At 45.1% G+C, this 24362-nt stretch overlaps 1 long non-coding RNA gene across 1 annotated transcript; it reads right to left on the reverse strand.

Annotated features, from left to right (window-relative positions):
- Nucleotides 1-21857: 21857 nt before the first annotated feature.
- Nucleotides 21858-23195, reverse strand: LOC142590854 (uncharacterized). The gene is made up of 2 exons (XR_012830242.1): nucleotides 23116-23195; nucleotides 21858-22981 (listed from the first exon to the last, which is right to left on the reverse strand). It is a non-coding gene; the product is annotated as an uncharacterized LOC142590854 (long non-coding RNA).
- Nucleotides 23196-24362: the final 1167 nt, after the last annotated feature.

A 24362-nucleotide genomic window follows, 5' to 3' on the forward strand; every position in this document is an offset into this window, starting at 1 on the left:
ATACATATTTAGCCTGGCTTTATAATTAAACACCATATACGTTGCTCCCGCCATTTGTACATGCCTTAATCGGCTTCCAAAGCGCTTTTGCATGTTCTATAAAGCTCTGGCCAAAGATTCGTGTCGTCCACCCAGACACCCTTTACGATATCTCCCAAAGAAGAGGTTTGCTAACCCGCACCGGCGTCATAAAGAGCCGTTGTAGACGCGAAGGCAACGGAGGCAGTTGAGGCAAGCAATGGACGCGTCATCACGTGATAAAGCATGGCAGCGCCCACGGGATACCCGCTAGAAGGGTGAATAGGAAGTTTTGTTTCTTAGATCAAGTGATAAATATTACGGAACCAGCAACGCGGAAATATGAAAATCATGCTCGCGGTTCAATAGAAATGTATATACGTTGTATTGGGTACCGTGTCCACCATGCTCTGTCAGGTTTCAGTATTAAGCATTTCCGGACGCAATTATTGCAAGTTTGGTAAATTTATCGCCGGAAATTTGTGTTGGTATGATCCGTTGTGCACGACACATCAGTATGCAGCATTAACTATGATCATGCAATTAAAGAAGCGTGTGCCCGACCATCCCACTGCGTGTCACGTAATCACCATTATTGATGGTTTGATTAAAAGCAGTAACGCGTATAACTGTGGAGCTTTCAAAGAGAACAATAAGATTGTATCGGGACCCTATCTGGTCTGGTCGGGGTAAATGATTGTTGTGCACTCCACGTCGACTTACTATTTAGTCAAGAAGAGTGAGATACGCATTGCAAGAAATGCGAATGAAAAGAGCACTAACGCACTGGGTGTTGTTGCAGGAAAACAAAAAAATTGTGTTGTAGTGATCAATTCTTCTGTGCTTTGAAAACGCCTATGTGGGTTAAGCTTAGAACGACAGAAAGCTGAGCTAGTTGGTAAGGATTCGATCATTATGCAAAAAAGAAGTGAGGCATGCAGACAGGACACAAGAGTAGAGAAGTGGACAACACGGGTTAAGCGTTACGTAAGAATGGAAGCTTTAATCGAAGCACACGAGAGAGCGGCTTCAAGCTATAACAGCAACATAAGGAAAACGGCGTAGACGCCAAAATTAAATTTTCGAACTTTCGTAGCGGTTTCTAGTCTGAAGTACTATACCTCGGTGCCGTCGCAAATTCGAGAGACCTACGAAGAAAATAAGTATTACGGATATTTTTGCTTCCCGAAACCGACATTTCGCATTCTTATTTTGTCTTATAGTAAAACCCACAGTTGTTATATTCACCTCTATGCAAAACAACATCGTCAGTGCTTTCGCACTGTTTGCACTTCCTATGCCTGCGCAGACCCACAGGAGACATCTTCCGCACCCTATTTGAATATCCTGCTTGGCAAGTCGATCAACCTTGCTGCCAGCAGTGCAGCAGGCAGACGTCCGAAGCAGGGCTTTCTTGCGCGCTTCGTGCTTTTAAACAATTCTAGAATTAGTGACAGGCGCTGCCACATTCCTTTGTTAAAAAGCCCACGTCACACGACAGGTATGTAATTGGTGCAATGTCTAACTGCATTTGTATCTGCCCCGTGCTCGCTTAAATACTCACTTTTCTGCCGTCACAGAGACAAGTAGTGTCAAGCAATGAATTATAAAACTAGTGTGATTGACTGCGAGCAGTAAACAGCGCTAAACAACAGGACAAGGAAAGGTACACAGACAACAGCGCTGACTAACAACCAAGTGTTTTTATTATTTAAGTCAGCATATATATACTCCGCCGCTATCTCAAAGCACAGAATCAACAGAATTCAGCATGCATTTCCGAAGCTTTCCACATTCATATTAGCGGCGAAGCATGTGTAAGCCTTCCCTCTATTTCTCTCCTACCGAAGGAGATTGCCTTCCTATCGCATTAATTGCAATTTTTTCCCTGCGCATGCTGAATTCCGTTGATTCTGTGCTTTGAGATAGCGGCGGAGTATGTATGTGCTGACTGGAAGAATAAATACACTTGGTTGTTAGTCAGCGCTAATGTTTGTGCCCCTCTCCTTGTCCTGTTGTTTAGTGTTGTTTACTGCTCGTAATCATGAATCAACCAGCCCAAATGCGTACTCTTCTGCAGTGATTGATTGAATGACATCACCAATGTAGCATTAAGCTTAGTTCTCAGTGCCTTTAGCTCAATTGATTTAAGAGTTAGATGTTACATCACGTCGGTTTCTAAATTTTTCATTGCAATGAAAACAAAGGAACGATATATAGTCTCGTCGTATTGGTCAGATGTATACTCTATTTTGTGCAGCAGTAAATCCAACGAATCTTTCTTTCTTGGAATAGAATGTCGCTCCGAATCGCTTCTTTGTCAGGCTTAAACAGAATGCGAATCAAAACCAGCGCTTGATTCTACAAGCACAAAGTCACGGCTTCACTTTTGCATTCAATTGTTATCTTGAAAGTAGTCATTTTAATTTTAAGCTTGTTCGCTTTGTTGTTCTTGTTGTTTTCATTACTGCCGTCATCCAGCGCATGGACACTCTTCTTGAGAGACGCTGTGAGCTTTTCATAACGGCTTCGAAGATTGAGGACTCTAGCAAGACCATTACTTTTTTTTTCGTGCTGAAACAGCAGTGGCTGTCAAATAGTAATTTGAAGCAGATCATTTAGGAGACATACTTCAACAGTATACTTAAATTTATGTTTTATGTGCGAACCAGTATTTGTTTCTGAGACCTCCACACCTTCCGTGATATTTGTATTTTTATGAACACATTTTGTAGATGCGTACGTTATTATTCTTTATGTGTTTCGATTTCACACATAAGGCAACCTCTCTTTCTTTACGCTTGCCTTCTGCGGATCATGGAAAGCGGCGCTGCCAGCGTCCCTTCAAGTTTGCCGTTTAATGATTCACGCTGTCGGTTCCGAACGAAATGAGAAAGCGCTAATGGCGAAATCATAGCGCGGCTCACAACGGAGTGGAAGCTATAGGTGAATGATGGAGTATCGCTCTTGTTGAGTTAGAGCAACTTTGAGTCTAACCCTCCTTGCTCCTAATTATTCTGGCGAGGCCAAAATTCTCAAGTATTTTAGTAGTGACAAAGGCGCTTGAGAGCTCGGTAAGTTATCTACCCACATTCATCGCCAAACTTTTTTTATGTGAAGTGTTTCCAGAAGTTTACAATTCTTCGATTTGCTCTACCGCAGTATTTTATTTGCTGTATCTTTGTGAACATTGCCGTATTTGTCGTTGACGTGCGTGACTATGTTTGCTTTAGGGGATTCTCCTTTTGCCCCGATTTGAAACACAGTACGTCGTGACTTACATATAACAGATTCAACTACCTAATAGGAGAAACACAAAAAGTGAATATTGCATTGTAAATAACAATATATACCACTGCTAAACCTACTGTAATACCATTAGTTCAAATGAAATTGCCTTTATTAAACAAATAGGGAATCCGGAAAAAGTGCTTGCAGCTAAATAATTACTAGGTAATAAAATCATAGGTTCTTGCTACAGCTTCTGAAAAGCAAACAAGAAAGGACAGATAATATGGAGCCTTTAAAATTCCATGACATGCACTGATTTCTACAACTATGAGAACCAAAACGCTGCTTTCAAGGCGTAGGCCAACTACTGCATGAAACTGTTCTATTGGTGCCAACAAGAAAACGAGTTAATCGATGGAGAGCTGAAAACACGAGCTGAAAATGAAGAAATGCTCGCCATAAAACGATGAAAGTGTTCATGAAACTCCGGCGTATACTCGAGGAGGTCTCGCATGTGAGGCACTTTAGTCCTTCTTCTTGGGCTGCCATGGAGTTACGCGAATACGAAGCGCCCTGCGTGCCCCTGAGTATTCGATGCTTAGTCACATTTTTTTTAGTTAGCTTAGCTGTCCCGCGGTTTGACCTTGTTGCATTCTCTCATATATGACTTTGCTCAGAAATAGTCGCCTCTCTACGTCACAGTGTTACAGCCATAAAGCATTCGATGTGCAGAAGACTCCGTTTTCTGTTTATCCAGGCATAAATGAGCGGTTAGAAACGCTTAAACAGCAAAGTAAGCACTTTATTGCTCTTGTTCCTCTGAGCTGCTAACAGTGGAGCGCAGGACCTATCTTTGTATAGAGAATCTGACCAATGCAGGTTTAGCGAACTCTGTCTCACCGAAAGCTTGCTGCGATTTCAAAAAAAGTTACCGCCTGTTCCAGTCCCTGAAGATGGTCGAACAGTGAAGCTGTGTTAGTCCCACCGAGTGTTACGCCATGCAAGTCAAGCTTAGCAAGCAGTCTGTAGTGTAAATCTATTGTTTCACTATTCTTTAACCTCCTTTTCGCTTTTGCGTGCTTCGCGTGGTGAGCATGCTTTAAGAGTGCTTTTTCTTTTTTTGCTGCTGTCCCAATGTTTTTTTTTTGCGCGTGAGGTTTCTGTCTGCGTTTTACCATGCTCTTCTTGTGTGCAAGTTGCTCCGCCCCTTTTTTTGGCGCCAGTAATTAGAGCAAGGTTTGGCGTGAAATGAAAACCATATGTGATTGTTTTCTATTCATATTGTGTTTAATCTTGTATTTGTTTGGTCTTGTGCTGTCGCTTCTACCACTTATGTTGAGTTGTCTCTTGTTTCTGCCCTTCTCGGCGTGCCTCCTCCGCTTGCAGTGCTTCGTCTGGAGTCGTTGAACCTTACATTGCTTGCTCTTAAGTTGACGGCAGATGACGGCCTGTACATTTCCGAATCACAGCCTTGTGCTTCATAATTGAATCTGTCCGTCACCTAAGACAGCGAATGGCTCCCACCCCCTTAAGCAATGGCTCATACCTCCGTAAGCGTGGCATCGCCATTACGATGACAGAAGAGGAGTGGAATTCTACACTGGAGATGACGAGCGGCAACGGAGCCAGCCGTGGAAGACGACGACGACGAACGTGGGAGCAGTGTTAGGGCTCGAGTGAGTTGGTCGTGCTTGCCGTTATGAACCACGACCATTGTGACGTTACGTTGTCTTCCTGACAACGCCAAGCGCATCTTAAGAGGAAGCTTTAGCTCGGGCGCGACTCCGACGCGGCCTATTCAAATACTAGTAAAACGCAGAAACGCATTTCTGAGATAACCCCTGGACCGATTTTAATGAAACTTGTTACATTTGAGATGCAAAGTAAGATTCTAGTGACCTTTGGAAGGAGAATTTGGATTTAGGGCCTGAATCTTGTTAAAAGAATTTCCTAAATTTTGAAAGTTCGAAAATATAGAAGCACCACGTTTACAAATTAATAGCTCTGCATCAAAAACAGATATAGCTGTTCTCTAAACGGCATCCATTAGGCTATTCAAAGCGGACAAATTCTATATGTCAGTTTATTCCTTACTAGAATTCGTTACCTATTGTAGAAGGGTTCTGCAAAAGCTGTATATTCATATTATTAAATTTTCTTTAGATTCATGTATAGCATATTAATTCGGTCTGCTTTAGATGTACTATTAGGTGCAATTCACTGAATTCTGGTATCACTTTTTAATTGATGACTTACAGAGTTATAAAATTGATAGTTTCGCTTTCTGAAAATTTGAGATTTTTGCCTATATTTAATAAAAGAATTGTCGACCTAAATCAAAAATTGGAAACCAACAGTCACTAGATTTTAACTTTTCTTTTAAATGCAACAAACCTCGTCCAATATGATTCAGTGGTTGCCGAGAAAAACGCATTCTCATTTTACATGTATGTAGACTGGAGCACCCGAGCGAGTTCCTATTAAGAGGAAGCATTTTGTCGGCAATTGGCATCGACAAATAACATCTCAATAAATGAAATACGTTCAGGTGAAGCAGGAGTAAAAGTAAGGGATCTCATGCCGTCGTACAAGGTAAACGATGACATGGCATTGTTTCTCGTTACTTTTTAACGAACCTGCAATAAAAACGGGTTGGCATTAGAGTTGGCCACAACAGATCCTGACCGTTCTTCCTGTCGAAGCAACCGAAATAATTGCAAGGCTAACGAGAAACGACGCAGATGACTATCAGAAAATAAAATCTGCGTTACTATGGAAATATCGTCTCTCAGCGGAGGCTTTCCGTCGTCGTTTTCGGGGGATAGCTAGAAAATGGAGGGAGTCTTTTCAAGATTTCACTTATAAGTCGAAAGCCAATTGAATTGAGTGGCTAAAGTGGAAGATGCGTTTGGTTGTCACGACAAGGTTGTTGAGTTAATCTGCATGGAGCAGTTTTACGGGTCCTTGAGCGAAGAGATGCGCCTGTGGATTCAAGATAGGTCGGGCGAAAAGGGCTTGGAACGTGCTGCAGTGCTAGCAGATGAATTTGCTGCACATCACGAATCCTAAAAAACGCGTGTCAGGCCATTCAGTAAATTCAACAAAGAAGAAAACAGGCACCCAATTCATCGCGAAAAGGTGGAGGTGGGACAAAAGACGTGCAGCCAGATAATTCAGCAGAAAATAACACCACAGTAAAAGACGAAAGAAAAACCGAAAAACGTTTGAGGCTACAAATCGGTCGTCTGGTTCCGTTTCCAGGAGCCTGGACACCTTGTGATCAGCTGTGGAAGCCTAGAATTGTTTGTTTTTTTCGTGAAAGATAGCGCTGACAACGTGGCCCTCTTAGAACCCTACCTATGCGCCCTAGTAGTTTATGGAGTGCCGTGTAAAGTACTTAGGGACTCACCTGCGACAATGGACATTGTACACCGTGCGCTTGTGAAACCTGAGGATTTCACCGGTGAACATGCGTGGATGCGGCAGGCAGTCAATGATAATATTGTTTGCTTGCCCGTAGCCAGCGTGAAGATTAAAGCGCCGTTTGGACTATTCCTGACTGAGGCAGCAGTATCGCCAAATCTGTCGAAACACGACCCCTACTTATTTTCAAATCACTCAGAAATGATGTTGAAGAAAAATGGCCTGTGTTTTGGCGACCATACGGTCCAAGCTCTCAACCGTTCCAAGGCTCACGAGGTCGCGGAGGAGATAAATCACGGCAACGAAGCCAAAAATATGCCTCGTGACATAGACGCTCAAGAAGCACAGCACATAGCTAGTGAAATCAGTGAAAAAGGCGCTAGCGAGGAGGCATCCGGGTCAGTGAGGATACCAGAGCAAGAGCTAGCGGAGGAATTAGAGAATAATTTGGTGCTGCCACATTCAGAAGGCTCTTTAAACCTACTGAAGGTTGTTAAAGAAGGCATTGCGGCAGGAGAGAGCAATTACGTAGCAAAAGTACAAACAAGGACTATCCCGCAGGACGTTCCTTCTGGACACGAGACCAGTTAAACAACCCCAAAAGGTTCAAAGAGGCGCTGGAAAACTCCCTCGTACTTCCGCACTTGGGCGACTTTCCGGAATCATCAAAAGGAGAGGTGAACGCCAGGGCGGACCAGCATGGCAGGAACCCAACTCTCGGGAGCTTCAGAGGCGCATTAGGCGGCTGACTGCCTGGCATGGCAAAAATTTGTTAAACAGTGTAAGAACAAGCGAGCCAAGTATTCGGCTCATCGAAGAATAGAAACAGTCACCAGACCGCAGCCCGTAAGACAAGAGAACAGGTCATCACGCAGAACTTCAAAGGGCTCGTTGTGGCTGATGCGAAAACGAAGGCGACACCTGTAAATCAGAACGCGTCTCTGCGAGTAGGGGCGTGGCTGAAAGGTTCAACTGGGTGGAGCTGTACGAGCAGCACCAGTCAGACTGTCACTGCAGTAGAAAGCACCGCGAGAGCAAGGGAAAATGTGGGCTGGCACTTCTTCCCGCGATTACGGCCTCCTTTTCAGGGACGAAAAAGCAAGCCGCGGGCACCCAAAGTGGCAGGCGACGACAGGGGGCAGTGTATTTCTGATGCTCTTTGGGCGAGGGCCAAAAGCCTTCAGACTGCGATCCAATCGAGTCCTCATTATGAGTTAGTAATCGTCAAATTGGGCACATCCATAAGTTTCTTGTTGTAAATAGAGCGCCGTGCAAATATTTCTCGTTTGTGAGTTGTTAAGAGCTTATTAGTTGTGATTTCAAAGGTATCGCATTACGCTAAGAATTTACTTGTATTGTTTGTTTTACGAGCCAGTTTCTTGTTTGTTGCAAAATGGCCCCTTTTGTTGTCTGCTTTTCTTCGAAAGTGTTTTGCTTGTCCTTTAGAAGTTCATAATTAATGTCATTATTGCTGGGTTTCAATACGTTGTCAGTCACTCGACAACCGTGGCTTTCTCGGAAAAACTGAACACAAAAACGTTAGTCATTAGGCTGGTTTAGATACGCACTGAAATCTGGTATTGTCCGTTGTTAGCTCTCAGAAATTTCGAACGAGGGCTGCAGGTACGACTCTGATAGGGTTCTATGTGAAGAACGTGTGAATTTGGCAGTTCTCGTGGTTGGTTGGGTGCTCTCTACTTGTTGTGCGTTGGACTTGGTGTGGTTGATTTCCAGAAGTCGTCATCAGGCCGGCCTTGGAACGATCGGCGAAACGAAGCCAGAGGCACGAGGTCTACCGGTCTCTTCGAGGTGTTTAGATACTGCAGCCCCTTCGAGACCTACCGTGGCGGCGGACGGGCTGTTATGATTGACTTGACGGGTGTGAGAGACGTTCAGGCAAGATGATTTGCCTCATCTCAGAAAAGGCTGTTACGGTAAGCCTGGACCTCAACCTGTCAAGGGTGGGAAGCGTGCGGTGAAAGACCCACCTCACCTGGTCGAGATCGTATCACGTTAGCCAAGGTGCTCAAAGAAACAAAATATTAAAAAAGATGGTGCGAGATACAATTGTAAAATCTCTGTTTTAGGTTGTCAAAGTTGTGACGCCCGAAAACCGCACTTCATGGGATCGTATCGTGCGCTGTGCTTTCTAAATCTTTTTTTTCCCTTCAACAGCTCGGCTAGCGTTAGCTGGCACACCCAATACACATAACGTCTGCTCATGTAATGTTGAACCGAAGCAGACGCTGCGCACAGCAGAGCGGATTGGCGGCGGGAGCCGTTGCAGCTTTGCTCATGAGAGCTCAGTCGATTAGTGAGCAAGTGTTACACCCTTACCACGGAACCCTTAGGTTATTTCTTGCTCAACAGAACAAAGAGCCTATCTTTCTCTCCGGTCGCCTTTATTCGGGAACGTTAAATAGACTCGTTTATTTAGCAAAGTGTCGTTTTTCGTAGTGACCACGATTGTAGCAAATAAATATATATTTGATCATTGGACTGGGTGATATCTTGCACATTTTTATGTCTTTCTTCTTCGTAGAAGGCTTGATTATTGGGCTAGTTGGTTTCCATAGCTGAACAATTAACTTAGTGCAATAAAAGCCACAAACACACTCAGTTCTGAATAGCGCTTGTCTTTGTCCACTTTTCTTGTGCCTGTGATTTTTATTGGCATAATTTCTTCCGTTCCTTCTTCCTATTGCGAAGGTCTGTGTATGACGGAGGAACAAGCGCTTAATAAAGCTGCCGTTCAGTACCAATGGCGGCTGATCGTGAAGATCACATTAAGCTCAAGGTGCAGTAAATTTATAACTGCCCTTCGTTGATTTTTTTTTTTGTCAATAGCACGCGTCATGGAAACGTGGAGAAGCTTACCGACTTATCGTATACATTATAATATAATTGAATGTCGGACTGCTTTTCTTATTTCACAGACTGCTCGATTGTGGGAAAACAAACCTAAAAACTGATGTGTATTTCATTACAGAGGTCACATTAGATATAATGTCACTTCTGTAATGAGAGACACAGACGCTTGTGGGATCGTTTTCCCAACGTCGTACAGTCAATGAATTTCATAACCTTGAGCCGTAGGTGGTACGAAATTAGGGCAGTGCGTGTATGTGCGTGCGTGCGTGCATGTGCACGTGCGTGTGTTGTCTGCGTGCGTGCGTGTGCATGTGTGTCCGTGAGTGCGTGCGCGGGTGCGTGCGTATGTGTGTGTGTGTGTGCGTGTATCTGTGTGTGTGTTTGTATGTGTGTGTGTTAACTATGTACGTTGTTTCCTCGTTGCTTGTAAAATGCAGTGCCATCAGTAGTCCAGCAAATCACGACAAGGTACTGCTTTTTGTAGATCCAAATAAATTCAGTGCAATCTTTGTTAGTCTGAAATTAAAGCATTTCAAAGTCCTACATCGACGATGCTCTAAGTTTAACAACATCACAGATGTCTTGTTTGTAACAAGCCAAATGGAAGAAAAAGCGTTGCTTCGAGCCACTGATCTTGCGAAAAAAGAGCTCGCGCATATTATACTGTCAAAACCACTGAATAAAAGCGGCTGCCTCAGCGCAAGGAGCAGAATTTTCATAAGTGAGATACCGCGTGAAATTGGATACCCTGACTTATTTTTCTCATGCCTATTCGTAATACTTTAAACGAAGAGTAATCACTCGTATATTGAGTTTCTCCTCTTTCTTTTTTGCAAGTTTAGCAACAGCATCAGCAGCACACCACAACCCTATTTTTTCTTCTCACTGCAAGGCTTCTGTTCTCACTGCATGCTCGAACTATCTTCTAGACGCGAGCATGTGCCAATCTTTGTAGGCAGCACGAATGTTTTTTATTGGCTTTGTGTGCAATTTCGCTCATAAACAAGACAAAAAATAGGGAGCTCCTATATCATCATCTTTGTATATACTTAAAGCTACAGCCAAGAGTAAGCTGATGTCGTTTTAGTTTTACTCCACAGCATAAACAAACGCCCGCATGGCTGCACAATTTCTGATACTCGATAGAATATGGGGATCATGGCAATCGACTCAAAGAAAGATGTGATCTGGAACTTATAGTATTTATAGTATTTTTTCAAGGGTAACCTCCGCCTGCTGCAAGTACCACTCGTCCCTTATAGTACTTAGGAAAAAGTGAGAAGATGGCCCTTGGCTTCGACCTTCATGTAGGAAATGTAATCTTGGTAAGGAGAAAGGCCAAGCGTATAAATTGTGTGAGTGAATTTATCACGTGAGATAGGAGCGACTTTGACCGAGGCTACGAATGAACACGTCAGGCTGGATGAGATCGAGGAACGTTGTGTTTGGAGCACATTGGAGCCATATAATGTAGCAGCTCATTTTGCCCTGTTTTATTCAAATTTTGACACACACATTGGGACACGTTCATTCAGGTGACTAAGTAGCGGAGGTGCGGTTCTAGCCGCTGACGTAGCTCAAAAAGGAATAATTCGACAAAAGAGTCCGCACATCTGCCATCGTCGTTTAAACCCCTGCCATATGACAAGTTAATTATTGTCCTTTGAAAAGGTAAGATATCTTGCGTCGTAGGTGCATTTCTCGTATTACTGAAATTGAAAAATATGGTTCTGGCAACGCTGTGCTCTGATGTGTTTCTTTTCATTGCCTATGTGCCCTGTTTGCCCAAATACAAGAATAAAGTATTGGCGTAATCTATGACAAAGATATTGTTTGGCATGGGACTTATAACGTTATTGCTTTTCTCTGGTTCTGAGCTTGAGAACGGGCTTCATATCTGCATTCGTTTTACGAACAGAATATTACTGCATTTTACAGAATTTGAGCACACCATTTTTCAAGTAATGCAAGGTTGAGCAGGACAGAAAAAGTACGCATTCTAACTGTTGCAAACTTTTATAAAGCACATCAAAGAAAAATGTCTAACAGCTGTATTCATGTATGAAAAATCACTACACATACTCACGTATTGGTTATGTAATACAGCCCACCATTTACAGCCTATGTAAGGCCTATGTAAAGCAATGAACCGAACCTGAGGAGTATAGGCTGACGAGCATTACTATCCGTAAAAAAGTCACCCAAATATATTGTCACACGGATATGATGGTGCACGCCCGCATGGCGACAGGCGGCCTGTTATAACGGAGAAAATAAACCACATTCGGTGAACGCGTGCTCTTAAACAACTCGGCGGCGATGGCAGCAAGCACAGTTGTCGATTGGCAACCTGCCGCACACGTCTGCCCGTTATTTACAAGGGCGCCACAAGGTTTTTTAGACGCAACGCCGGCGGTCAGGTTCGTTCTGGGTACATGCCACAAATATCTCGGAGCATACCCGTAACCTGGGGCCCTATAACGTAAAACTATTCCAATATGTTTCTATTCCAATCTCCTGATGTCAAATATGCGTAACCACCGACGCAAGCACCGGGCGGTCACCCGCAGGGTTGTCTGAACTGACCAATCAAACGCTCTCCTCGATCATAGGAGGTCGCTTTTGTTTGCTTGAAAAACGAATAACATTGCATACACTCAGCGGCTTGTCGTATCTAATTGGCTGACAAGAGGCGAGGAGAACGCTCAAGTGGAGAGGGATTCACTGGGGCAGAGCCAGTGCACTGAAAATCGATAACCGGATGAAGAGGGTGGTGCCGGCGTCTGCGATTTGTCGGCTTTCCCTTACTTGGCTTGTGGTGGCTGGTCGAAAATCACGGCGGCATGCAACGGAAGCTTAAGAATGACGCTAAAACTGACCCTCAGCAAAGAAAAATTGGCAGAATGAGGTGGTAAACATGCCGAAAGGGCTTGAAAACGTTACACGGCCACGCAAGAAGTTTTATTATACGTAAATACACCCATGCTCTCCGGCAGGTGCGAGTAGCGTCTCAGCGATCGGCGGCAGCCATCTTTCATTCCTTTCGGAACGGGGCAGCCTGCGGCTATTCCGAAGAAAATTCAGTTTTGTTCGGCACATTAATGCATCTTTATCGCGCACACGTCACTTTGACGCGGTGAGTTTGTGCGGTTTTGTGACGTCGCGTGAGGGGCAGGTGAAGTGGGTGCAGCCCGAAAACTTTTTACCAATAGCCGAGGGCTAATGGCGAAAAGGGGTCGAATCAGAAATAACTGTTTTTCTTTTTTCTGTCAAATCATGCATAATCAGTGTGTACACATCATAGGCCTGCCAAAAGCCAAAGGTAGCGCCAGTACACAAAACACCAACACCAGAGCAGTGGGAGGCTGCGCTGTCCTGCTCCAAGCCTGAAGAACAGCTCAAGCTGATCAACAGAGCCAGCAAGATGGCAAAGGCCACAGGGGCCCTGGACTGAGGGCTCCACCTTCGCCGGTGTGCCTCCTTTGTGCAATGAAAGTTTTTCATTCATTCATTCATTCATTCATTCATTCATTCATTCATTCATTCATTCATTCATTCATTCATTCATTCATTCCGTTTGTCTAGAAACAGCGAGAGCGTTCGAGCCATATGCGCCATCGGATTTCACCAGCGCGTGACAACGAAAGGCGGTATAAGATGACGACGGCGTTGCGGAAGCGGCCATGATCACAGCCCATGTGCAACCTAATATCACCGGTGCATGTATGACAAGCGAAAGGCGATCACAAAATGGTGTTGTGGAAGTAATTCAATGCAACTGTAAAGAAACACACGCAGCAATATCATATCCGGCACTTAACTGTGCGCCGAAGCGTGATAAATTCACATCTATATGCGCATGCGCAAGACAATCAGTAATCGGTATATCAATGAACGATGGCTTTATGGTCCAAGATTTCTATGGGTTCGAAGCGCGTTAGGAACCGCCTTGATACTCTCTTTCGTGACATCAATACTACTTAGCACATTTTCTACTGCGAAGCGCAGCGAGACAAAAGCAGTAGACGTGGTAGTCGGTGTGGCTGCATGTCGAGCCTGCCCATTTGAATCTACGCGAGTCGGGTCAGGTAGCATGACGTCATTCAACAGACAGTGCAGGCCTTCTACTGTAGCACTGCGCAGAAGATATCGCAACGGACTGTGATAGCACGCTGGGTTCTTTTAAAATACAGAAATGAGGCACGTGGACGACCGCAAAATATAGTTCATGATCGTTGGTTAGAATACCTGGAATCAGTATACCATATTCTAAAGCAGGTGCACACTTGAAGAAAAGAAACACGGTTCCGCTAACGCGGTGTTTTCTTTGCCAAAAGGAGCACCAGGGTAGCGCTGACGAAATAATGTCCGTCCAGTACCTTCCGAGATCCGAGCCCCGCTGTGCACAAGGGCATGGACTCTGCAACTCGACAGAGAATAATGCCTGATAATTATTACTCTCTCGAGTTCTAGGCAATTATGACGGCAGAGGATGCGAGAATATGACGGCAGACTCTCCGACGATCAATAGGCCGTCATGTATTGTACGCTTCGTTTATGACAATGCGCTTCTACGTCAATGATTTCCCCAGACCACTATAGCGCACTTTCGCGGCAGAGCTAGTATCGTTATTACTATGTGCAAATTTTAGTTGTCGGGGAGCTTTTTGGGGACTCAGAACATTTGTTTGACCGCCAGTGTTTATATGAAAACAATATGTAGAGCTAGCGCATGAAAGAATTTTCTCAACCCTTGACTGCTGCCGCCAACGGTGCAGTCAGGGCTGTAACTTTCGCCTCTGTGCAATTATCGATTGTAGGTGATTAGGAAGCTCGGCGTGTAAAAGACAAGAGCTCGTGCGGCGTGCGCCGCTTGTACTTTCTCCACATCTCTGCATATTTTAGGCTATTTGAAGCTCTGCGTCGTGATTTTCATTTCTTATTTGTCCGAATCTGCAAGGTTACTGATGTTTATTTAGCTATGGCAATGAAATCTTTAAAAAAAATTCTGGTCTTTTACATGACAAAATAACTTTACGATTATGAGGCACGCCGTATAGGAGGATTCCGTAAATTTGAACACCTTGGGTTTTCTTTAGCGTGCACCTAAATCTATGTACACGCGTGTATTCGCCTTTCGCCCCTATCGATATGCGGCCGCCGTGGCCGGGATTCAGTCTCGCGACCTCGTGCGCAGGCGCCCAACGCCATAGCTACTGAGCAATCACGGCGGTTCACAATCACCAAGAAGCTGCTTCTTGGTGGTGATGAATTAAGGCCTGCATGTAGAAAGCACATGCCTAACTGTGCAATCTCGAGTGAAAATCTAGGAGACGCTAGATGCACAAGTTACGAGGAAGATGCATGCACGTTTCATCGCCAGAGGTTCTCGAGCAACCAGGAATTCATTGCCAAGTGAATGGACAGTCAGCACCAGAGCGTTCATTGAGTCAGATGCGTTGCGCGTCAGAGGTGCGCGAAGTCTCCAAGGGAAGCAGCCGAGTTCTCAAAAAAGAGTCAACGAACGAACATGGTATGCGCCGTCGATAAGAACAATAAAAACTAAAAACAAAATGGTATGGCAGCCTGCATTTAGCTAACAACGTTGAGTTATACCTAAAAGTGAAAATAAGGAAGACATTTCTGTAAACCTCGAAGAACGCATCACTTATCACCATTTCACACACACGCACACACACACCGATATATATATATATATATATATATATATATATACAGTGAAGTAGACGCGCGTATGAAGCGGTTTAGTGACGTTTCGACCGGGGTCCGGCCTTCATCAGAATACATTGCATGGTGTCAGTACAGGTAATATACATGTGCATATCAACCAAATGAAGATATGTTTACATGAAAAACGAATAAAATGGGCGAACAAAATGCATCTGAATCGTTCAGCCAGCGCCACCACTCACAGACCTTGGTCTGTGAGGTTTGTGAGTGGTGGCGCTGGCTAACACTCCCAGTGTTTGACTAGTACACATAAATACCCAAGAAAGTGGAAGGCGGACCAGCGCCGCGGTAGCTCAATTGGTAGAGCATCGCACGCGAAATGCGAAGGTTGTGGGTTCGGTTCCCATCTGCGGCAAGTTGTTTTTTCATCCACTTTAATTTGCAATAATTTATCGTTTCTTCATTCCATTTATTAAGCACAAGTAATTTCCCCTATGTTGTCCTTGGCGTCAGTGTTTGTTGGCTTTTCATGATATGTCTAATATATATATATATATATATATATATATATATATATATATATATATAGATATATATCCACGAAGCAGCCTCTGGTTGCTGTAGCAGACCTGTTTGTTGCTGCCTCAAGTTCCCCTATTGAATCCCCCTCTGTCTCTCCGGTCACCCTGGATAGCTTACCAAATGCCAGTGCATCACGTGTTAGTCGTGTATAGTTCCGTATTTGTCGGCTTCCTATGACGAAACACTGATGCTAAGAGAATTTCAATTTAACCACCGGACCATAATCATAATGGTCCGGTGGTTATACCTTGTTTCTAAGTATCATCATCGCCGTCATTTATTCAGAAAGAAGACAATAGAGAAGTGTTTGTAAAACAAAAAGGTGTTATACAGCAGCTTTCGTGCGCGAATAGATATTATACAACTTCTTAATTATTTCAGAACATGCTGCATAGATAACAACATAAAACTGGTTAAAAGTAAAAAAAAGACGCCGTGGCTTAGCTTGGTTAAGCCTGGTGATTGCGAAGCAATAGTGTGTTATTCTCGGATCCGCTGGTAGTATGGCTGGTGGTAGCCTTGGGTTATGCTAGTGTTACGGCTTACAGTGAATCATCTAAGAGGAAGTCATCCGTCGAATCCGTGTATGCCGACAAACATTTCCCTCACCAGCGTGCCCATTACAAAATCTTCCAGTATCGATTGGCCGACGGTGCGGTAACACTCCATTTTCTCCGCGTCGTAAGATATGCCCACTCGGTGCTTGCAGTAGCGTTCGTTAAAGTGCGGTAGCGTTACGCCGTAATAAATGTTGAGGTTATTGTCCCCGTCGAAAATGCGGTACAGTTTGTTGTACGTCTCCTCGTCGTCTTCACGGTGCATTAGCGGGTAGCTTGTATGTTTCGGCCATGTTGTAGATCGCCAAGTTGTCTGCATAACACCCCCATCGTTCGTCGGTCATCTTAAGTTTGCCCCACTTGTGCATCTGCGTGTCCGGCGTGTCGCTGGTTGCTCCGGGGTCCGGCGGTAGACCCATGTTGCGTCTTACAATGTCGTTCTTGTAGCGCGGTACGCGCTCGTACGCGTCGCCTATAGAGACCTCGTCCAGGTAGCAAAACGCGTTATTATTGTTTTTGTTGAACATGGTTCGAGTAGACCGCTTTATGGGGTTGGGCGGCGTCTTTGACGGACCGCCAAGACGACGGTATGGCTCGAACGGCGTGCACGACGTGGCTTCACACCCACTTTTCCTGAACACGAATCGACCGTTGCTACACGTCAAACCGTCCGGGCACGGGTAATCCGCTGGAAGGGGTTCCCACGTTACGGCGTCGTCGCCGAAAAACTTAAAAGTTGTCGATTCCTTTGGCGCGCCGATGTTCGTCACTCTGACCGTAGCGCCCCTTGTGAGAGGAGCGGGAGTTTGGCTAACTAGGGTGGCTTCTAGCCACCCTAGTTTGGCCGCCGTTGGTGGCTACCGCCTCGCCTCGCGACGGCTAGAGATGGGGCCCCGTTTTTACACAGCTGGTGTGACGTCACACCAACCGTAGCGCCACTGGTGAGAGGAGCGGGAGTTAGGCCGCCGTTGGTGGCAACCGCCTCGCCTCGCGACGGCGTGAGATGGGGCCCCGTTTTTACACAGCTGGTGTGACGTGACTCTAGGTCACGTGGTGTGACGTCAAGCAGTGAGGTCACGCTAAAGGTCAATGGTGCCTACCACCGCCTCGCCACGGAACGGGCTGAAGTGCGACCTAAAGTAATAATGCTTCGCAATAAAAAAAGGTTAACTGCCAGCACCCAATTCCGTACAGTACGCCCTTAGTATCCAGCATTCGACTTGAAATATCCAGCCTTCGAAACTGCTGCTTGTCGCTGCAAATAGCATGAAATATGTATTAGCATATATGCAGGGCACGCCATAATTTATCATATGCTTTGATAAATAACTGCTCATTTTGTTAACATTTGTCCACATTCTTTCTGCAAACATTTCTAGAATAATTGTTCCGTATTAAGACCATCCTTCACGCTGGTTCGTTTACTTCACGTAAAAAAGCATGTCTGGCACACCATGGGCCACAGTCCTCTTGTCGTAGTGCCAAAAGATGCAAAGAGCGGCTCTCACATGTGTTCTAGAACCTGATATACTGCTCTCGTGGCAACCCCACTTCGCAGAGAAATCTTTGACTTTGCAGCAAGACGACGTATCAGCGCATAAACTAAATAGCCGTCCGTGGTGTCGCATTGACACATCTGACTTTATTCCAGGTAAATAATAATAATGATCATCATCCTATACTATGTACACAGCAGGACGAAGGCCTCTCCCTGCGATCTCCAACTGCCCCTGTCCTGCGCCAACCGATTCCAACTAGCGCCCGCGAATTTCGTTATTTCATCGCCTCGCCTAGTTTCTGACGTCCTCGACTGCGCTTCCCTTCTCTTGGCACCCATTCTGTAACCCTAATGGTCCACCGGTTATCTAACCTACGCGTTACATGGCCTGCCCAGCTCGTTGTTTTTATCGTAACGTCGATTGGAATATCGGCTATACCCGTTTTCTATTTGATCCAAATTGCTTTCTTTCTGTCTCTTAACGTTATGCCTAGCATTCTTCGTTCCACCGCTGTTTGCGCGGTCCTTAACTTCTTCTCAAGCATTTTAGTCAGTCTCCATGTTTCTGCCCCATATGTCAGCACGGGTAAAATGCACTGATTGTACACGCTCCTTTTAATGATAATGACAAGCTTCCAGTCCTGAGCTGACAATGTGTGCCTTAGGCACTCCAGCCTATTTTTATTCTTCTCTAAATTTCATTCCCGGGATCAGGGTTCCCTGCTAGTAATTGACCTAGGTAAACGTACTCCTTCACAGACTCTAGAGGCTAACTGGTGATCTTGAACTCTTGTTTCCTTGCCCGGCTGTTCATCGTTATGTTTGTCTTCTGCATATTAACCTTCAACCGCACTCTTACACTCTCTCTGTTAAGATGCTCAATCATTTGTTGTAACTCGTTTCCAGTGTTGCTGAACAAGTCAATGTCATCTGCAAACCAAAGGTTGCTGATATATTTGCCGTTGATCCTTGCTCTATAGTTTCACGGCTTGAATACGTCTTCCAAGCACGCAGTGAATAGCATTCGAGAGATAGTGTGTCCTTGTCTGAAACCTTTTCATATAGGTATCTTCCTACATTTCTTGTGGAGAATTAAGGTAGCTGAGGAATCTCTGTAGATATTTTCCAAGATATTTACCTAAGCGGCCTGTACTCCTTGAATACGTAAAGCCTCTATGATTGCTGGTAGCTCTACTGAATCAAATGCATTTTCGTAATGTATGAAAGGCATATAGAGAGGCTGATGTACTCTGAATATTTCTCGATTATTTGATTAATGACAAGGATCTGATCCCTTGTAGAGTATCCCTTTCTGAAGCGAGTTTGTTCCCTTGGTTGACTAAAAGTCCAGGGTTGTCCTTATTCTGTTGGAAGTTATCTTGGTGAATACTTTATATAATAATAGGAGTAAGCTAATGAGCCCATAATTTTTCAATTCTTTAACGTCTCCCTTTTTGTGCATTACTATAATGTTTGCATTCTGTCAGTTCTCTGGGACCCTTGAAGTCGATAGACACTTCGTATAGAGAGCCGCCAGCTTTCCAAGCATTATTTCTTCTCCATCTTTAATTAAATCGGCTGTTATTCCATTTTCTCCTGCCGCTTTTCCCCGTTTCATGTCTTTCAAGGTCCTTCTAATCCCATCGCTAGTTACAGAAGGAGCCTCTGCAACCTGTTCATTACTACTTCGAATAAAGCTATCCTGACTCCTCTGGGTACTGTACGGGTCAGTATAGATCTCTTCCGCTGCTTTTATTATACCTTGTAGATTGCTGATGATATTACTCAGCTTATTTTTCAATCCATGCATATTGGTTGGTCTTATGCCAAGTTTTCGTCTTACTGATTTCATGCTGCGTCAATTTCTCACGGCTTCCCCAGTGTTTCTCACGTTATAGTTTCGAATATCCCGTATTTTCTCACTGCTGATCAGTTTTGACAGTTCCGCTAATTCTATCTTATCTCTTGAGTTGTACACTTTCATTCTTTGTCATTTCTTTTTTAGGTCCTTTATTACTTGGGAGAGCTTGCCTTCTGGTTTTGTGGACGACGACGAAGGGTCTTCTTGGTAGAAAAATTACCTTATTGAAACCAATCGATTTCCATCTTAGACTGATCCTTCTCCCTCCCTACCATAGTTCTCCTTTATTTCTTATATATCATTAACTTTTTTTATTATGTTTACACCCATTTTTCTTCTGATTATTCCTTTTTGCTCCAAACACAAAACGTTTACTTTTAAACTCCAATGCTCAATTTGTTAACTCCCTTGTTATTATTATTATTTCTATGCACCTAATTTAACCACCCGATTCATGGCCAATCCCCCCCTGTGGGTATGTGCAACGGCCACTCAGGACAACAACAACAACAACGTTTTTATCCGTGTTCTCTGGCTTCTGGCGAAATCCGGTGCCTCTGCAGCCTGGTGTCTCGGCTCCCGGTCTTGTGGTCATGGACGTGGAGCCTTCCAGAGGCCCTCCTGGCAGGAGGTCATCACGGCTGTCCTTCACGAGGAAGAGAGGAAGCATGCTTAGTGACACCGAGGACACTGAGCTGTACTTCGTGTCGGGTGAAGACTCATCGGATGATAGCTTCATCTCTGTCCGCAGAAAGAGGGCCAAAAGGAGGATTGTCAATGCGAATACATAAACGCAAGCGAGCATGGCGACTCTGAAGTCAGGCCCTGAACGCTGGCCTCACGCCATCGTGTTCACGCCCGAGGAACCCTCAAGCAACCTTCGATTGCTGAACAGGCAAGAACTATGAGTTTTCTTGGAAGGGGTCCTGCCGAATGAAATTAAGGACATTCGGATAAATACGCGCAAAAATATCCTCGCAATGGATGTTTCGAACGCGAGTGAACTCGAAAAATTGAAACAAATCTCGGAGCTGGGACGCATCAAAGAGCGTTCCTATATCCCGATGGGCGATGCATCCACAGCAGGTGCAATTTAAGGCATTGATGTCGCCATTCCCAACATGGACTTGTCTGTCCTCGTCAAACCAGCAAGTGAGGTGCTGCCATCACGCATGTGAGCCGCCATGGAACTTCGCGCTGCGTCAAATTGATTTTCAAAGGAGATTGCATACCATCTCGCGTCAAAGTCGGTCATTTCCGACACCTTGTTCGACCATTCGTACAAAAGCCTCTTCAATGCCATCAGTGCTTTAGGCTTGGACATGTCAAGGGGTCTGTCCAAGCTCGTTACTGTGTCCCCAGTGTGCTGAATCTCATGCTGATAACAATTGCCGGGTTACAATCCTAAAGTGCGGCAACGGCAATGGTTGCCATGCTGCCTCGTCCAGGGGCTGCTTCACATCAAGAAAGAGGTCGCAGTTCTCAAGCAAATGATTCGGGACAATTCGTCACACAGGGAGGCTGCTGAAACGATTCGGCGTCGGCGTCACCAAACCTCATCAAAAAGGCAGACATGAAACGAGAGGGGGCCCTTCCATTTTAGCACCCACTTTCTCTAGTCAGGCCACAAAAAGGCTGAACAGCACAACATAGTCAGCTGAAAGGAATATTTCTCACGAAGAATGGCCTGCGCTTCCGAGCCAGCAACTTCCCAACGAACCACAGATTGTCAAGCCCGCTCGAGATCCTACTCCTGCCGCTGATGACACACCCAAAGCAAATCGTCATGTTATTTCAATTTTGCGTCCCCTCATAGATGCCACTCGAGTGATTTTGTCGAACGTTGGAACAACGTATGCTTGAAGTGCACTGAAAGTACTGGACGCCTTAAGCCCAGTGCTTGAATCTGTCGAACAGAGACATGATCAACCATCGCGCATCCTTTCGAGAAGTCAAGGCAGTGTCAAGCATCCAGTGGAACGCAAGAGGACTAAGGTGACGCCTTTCAGAGTTTCATCAGAATATACATTCTAATATGTTCCCAATCATTGTCGTATGTGAACCTAACTATCAAAACAAGTCAGATTATCGGGACACGACGCTGTCATGTCCGCAACAACTGATGCGTGCAGCAAAGTCATCGTTTTTATTCGCCGAGAAATGACCTATGTTCGCCAGCCGATTCCGTCTCACGATGACAATCAATGTTTGCCTAACAATTCAAAAGTACAAACTCATCTTTACACTTGTAGGCGTTTATATATCACCTTCAAGTAATTTTGATTCCAACAGATTAACAAACATCTTGTCCGTGTGTCCCGCTCCATATGCCATCAGCGGAGATTTTATTGTGCACCATATGGCATGGGGAAGCACACGAACAAATGCAAGAGGGCAAAGATTAGCAAACTTCGCCTGTAACCGCGGTCTTTCACTTCTGAATGGCGGCAGCCCAACGTTTACACGAGGCGTGAATTATGACAGCTGTCTTGACCTAGCTTTCGTCTCCAGCTCTTTCACTAGATGTGTTAAATGATTTTTTGATATCGAGACTCACAGGAGCGATCATATTCCCGCGTACCTTATCATTAAAGAGATGTACAGGGCTTTCCCACGGAACACCATTCGATTGACTGGACTAATTTAACATCTTCCATGAAAGATGCTTGTCGAGAGAGCTTGTCCTCTGGATTAGAGGAAACAATCAAGTCTGCAATGCGACACGCCACGCGCATGGTCACGGTTTCGTCGAAGCACACGGATTAGTATATATAGCTGGAGCGGGTTCATGCACTACGTCGTCGTGCGGAGCACTGATACCGGCATACAAGATTCATCGATGACCTTAGGACAGCCAGACGACTACAAAAGAAAATTCAACGTTGCATGGATAGATTGGCATCTCGTCGTTGGACAATGTTTTGCCAGTGACTAGAGCTCTGAAAGCCACTTTCTCACATCTAGAGAGCCATACGTGGTCTGCGTTCCCTCCCTGAACAACACTTCCCATTCAAAGCGCTGGCGCTCTCCCAGAGGCGACTGAATGCTGATGTTGCTGAAGACTTTTGTGCAAATATCGCTGGCCAAGCAACCGGTCCAGGCTCTCCAGCCCCCAGAGATATCCCTGTTTTGCGTGACTGCCGCATGGATCTTGCTTTCGCAATGAAGGAACTTGAAGCGGCTCTTGCTCTATGCAGGCGTTCTTCATCCCCGGGACCAGATTGAGTATCCTTCCGCGCCTTGAACAACCTGAGTGAAGGCGCACGGAGAGAACTGTTAGATATCTACAACGTATCCTGGCAAGATGGCATGGTTCCGGAAGAATGGAACACAAGCCGCTTGGTCCCTCTCCTAAAGCAAGGCAAGTCCCCATTTGAACTCACCTTACACCGCCAATAGCGCTGGCCAGCTGTGTGGGAAAGATAATGGAAATGATGATCCTTGCCCGCTTGGAGTGGTACCTGGAACCCAAATTACATGACTGGTTTTCGTCGATATCGCTAATCAATAGACAATGTTGTTGATCTCGCTACGTATGTCCAGCATCAAAAGTCATGCAAAAGATTATTATGCAGCTTTGTTCTTGGAGTCAAGGGAGCATACGATAACGTATCTCACGAGGCTATCCCCGATGCTATTGAGATAGTTGGCCTAGGTGGTCGAGTTTTTCAATGGATTTCTCATTCCCTTTTAATGATATCGTACTTTGTGTGCACCGGCGATGGTCAAACCGCACGACACTACACCTACCGAGGTGCTCCTCAAGGCCGTGTACTAAGCCCCACCCTATTTAACCTCGCACTCATTGGCCTCGTTAAACATCTGCCAGCAGCGACCTAGATATCAATGTACGCAGACGAAATGTTTATATGGACTTCAGGTGTGACACGTCCTCAGATACGTGCAAGACTTCAAGAAGCTGCAACTCCGACAGCTATATACCTCCGCTATAAAGGTCTTCAAATCGCCTCAGACAAATGTGTACTGATGGCATTCACTCGCAAACCAATGACACCCTACGCCATTTCAATAAATGGCCCGGTAATTTCTTATGAGAACACTCACAGATTTCTTCGCATAATCATTGATAGAGATCTCTCATGGAGCCCGCACGTGACCTATTTGAAACAGCGTATGGCAGCAATCTCCCAGCTTTTCATGTTTCTGGACGGAAAGACTTGGGAAAGACTTGCATGAAATGTTAGAATCACACAGGGCTTTTTTTCTGGGCTTCTTGAGATACAGCTTGCCCGTACTGACCAACACTTGCCAGACAAATATTCGGGTTCTACAGGCTATTCAAGCTCGGGCTCTCAGGGTTTGTCTTGGTTTGATGAAATGCACATTGACAGTGACAACTATTGCAGTCGCCCGGGAAAGCCGATACAAACACACATCGTGGTAGAAGTGTTGAGAGTGCACATTAGGCACTTTGCTCGTGCCCGTTCCCATCATCTGGCAACACTACCGTGAGAAAGGCGTCAGGCATAATTTTGTACTACGATTTCGGATTATTAGACCCGCCTTCCATCAGGCTTCACCCCCGAAGCTAAGCCATCGATTCCTCCATGGTGTTTAGCTCGACCTGCAGTGCACCTTACTGTACCAGGAATCAGGAAAACATCTGAGC

The sequence above is a fragment of the Dermacentor variabilis genome, chromosome 8 (genome assembly GCF_050947875.1).
Source record: "Dermacentor variabilis isolate Ectoservices chromosome 8, ASM5094787v1, whole genome shotgun sequence".
NCBI classification, from domain to species: Eukaryota; Metazoa; Arthropoda; class Arachnida; order Ixodida; family Ixodidae; genus Dermacentor; species Dermacentor variabilis.